This window comes from Lethenteron reissneri, chromosome 71 (assembly GCF_015708825.2).
Source record: "Lethenteron reissneri isolate LAM-NWPU_2019-01 chromosome 71, ASM1570882v1, whole genome shotgun sequence".
Taxonomy (NCBI): Eukaryota; Metazoa; Chordata; class Hyperoartia; order Petromyzontiformes; family Petromyzontidae; genus Lethenteron; species Lethenteron reissneri.
This window is the reverse complement of record NC_083849.1, coordinates 632,142-634,788: the sequence shown is the minus strand read 5'-3', so window position 1 is coordinate 634,788 and position 2,647 is coordinate 632,142.

Below are 2,647 nucleotides of genomic sequence, written 5' to 3'. Positions count from 1 at the left end.
GTAGCTCCTCCCACTACTCCGGTAGCTCCTCCCACTACTCCGGTAGCTCCACCCACTACTCAGGTAGCTCCACCCACTACTCAGGTAGCTCCACCCACTACTCAGGTAGCTCCACCCACTACTCAGGTAGCTCCTCCCACTACTCAGGTAGCTCCTCCCACTACTCAGGTAGCTCCTCCCACTACTCAGGTAGCTCCTCCCACTACTCATGTAGCTCCACCCACTACTCAGGTAGCTCCTCCCACTAGTGTGCTGTCGACACGTGAATCACTCTCAAGGTTGACGTCAGTTTTGTAACGATGTGCCGCCAACGTCCACGTCACTTTACCGGTGAAGTGACGTCACTTTACCCGTGAAGTGACGTCACTTTACCCGTGAAGTGACGTCACTTTACCGGTGAAGTGACGTCACTTTACCGGTGAAGTGACGTCACTTTACCGGTGAAGTCTACGTCACTTTACCGGTGAAGTGACGTCACTTTACTGGTGAAGTCACGTGACTTTACCGAAAGAACCAAAGAGAAATCTTTTTTGAGCAAAAAAAACGGGACCCTTTGTCATTTTTGTAACCCCTCTTGTATTTTCTCTCTCCATACAATCTCCTTGATGACGATCGCCTGCGAGAGAAGGCACGGACACATCGAGTCGCGACGCCTTGACACCGCGCGGCAACGGGGAGCGACACCTCTCTGAGATCCATTCAGTCGGTTTGCTCCGAGCCCAGCGGGTCTATTACTCGTACTCTGGGGGTGACATCACCACCAACACCCCACTCCACCACCAACACCCCACTCCCCTCCACCACCACCCCACTCCACCACCACCCCTCCCCCCTCCACCACCACCACCACCCCTCCCCCCCTCCACCACCACCACCCCTCCCCCCTCCACCACCACCACCCCACTCCACCACCACCCCTCCCCCCTCCACCACCACCCCTCCCCCCTCCAACACCACCACCCCACTCCACCACCACCACCACCCCCTCTCCCCTCCACCACCACCACCCCCCTCCACCACCACCCCTCACCCCTCTCCCCCTGGGGGTGGCATCACCACCCCTCCCCCCTCCCCCCCCAAAGGGGGCAGCGCCACCAATGGGGGGGGGGGGGGGCCTTTGTGGGGGGTGCGTGACACGTGCCCACATTGGCTCCAGGTGGTGAACCATCGACGACACAAACTCAGCACGGCCCACGCGAGTTCCACACTTTACTTCTCCGCGTGATTATTAAAAACACAAACTGTTTACGACTGAGAACCAAAGAGCAGTGCCGGATGATCCTAGTAGCACAAGTAGCTACATACATGTAGTAGCTACATGTACTACACGTGTAGTGTAGTATCTACACACATGTAGTAGCTACACACATGTAGTATCTACACATGTAGTAGCTACACACATGTAGTATCTACACACATGTAGTAGCTACATGTACTAGCTACATGAACTACACGTGTAGTAGCTACTACACGTGTAGTAGCTACACACATGTAGTATCTACACACATGTAGTATCTACACACATGTAGTATCTACACATGTAGTAGCTAAATTTCGATTTAAAGCTTTCGTGACTGCAGGGATTCATCTTCTTGGTTCTTTCGGTAAAGTCACGTAGAAGGGAAGTAATAAAATAATAAAATAAAACATAATAAAATAATTCTCACGACGTTTCGGCCACAACGCAAGCAGCCGTCCTCAGGTGAAGACCAGGTCTGTCGGAAAGACAGCGTCTGAATTCAGACCTACTCTTTGTTCATTCAGACGCTGTCTTTCCGACAGACCTGGTCTTCACCTGAGGACGGCTGCTTGCGTTGTGGCCGAAACGTCGTGAGAATTATTTTATTATTTCCCTTCTACGTGACTTTACCGAAAGAACCAAGAAGATGTAGTAGCTACTATACATGCAGTAGCTACTACACGTTTAGTAGCTACTATACATGCATAGTAGCTACTACACGTGTAGTAGCTACTATACATGCATAGTAGCTACTACACGTGTAGTAGCTACTATACATGCAGTAGCTACTACACGTGTAGTAGCTACTATACATGCAGTAGCTACTACACGTGTAGTAGCTACTATACATGCAGTAGCTACTACACGTGTAGTAGCTACTATACATGCAGTAGCTACTACACGTGTAGTAGCTACTATACATGCAGTAGCTACTACACGTGTGTAATGAGAGCGCCACCTCCTGTGTGACATGGGGTGTTGTCTAGGGGAAGGACAGACAGTCCCCAGACTTGTGGTCGCGAAAGCCTCCCACGTGTTCAACTGGTTGAGAAGCTATAATAAGAGTTTTCCCCTTTTTTCTGGCAACAAAACTGAAACCTTTTACAAGGATTCATGTTATTGCATTAACCACAATACTTGTGGTCAAAATGCAAACAAAAAAACACACTGATAGTATACGCATTGTCCTTGAAACTGATTGGTCCACACCAGAGACGGCTTTCTTTTGAGCCTCGTCTCAATGGTGTGGACCAATCAGTTTCAAGGACAATTCATATATTATCAGAGTATTGTTTTCTGTTTGTATTTTGACCACAAGTATTGTGGTTAATGCAAACATTATTCCTCGTAAAAAGGTTTCAGTTTTGTTGCCAGAAAAAAATGGGAAAACCCCTATTATTATATTTT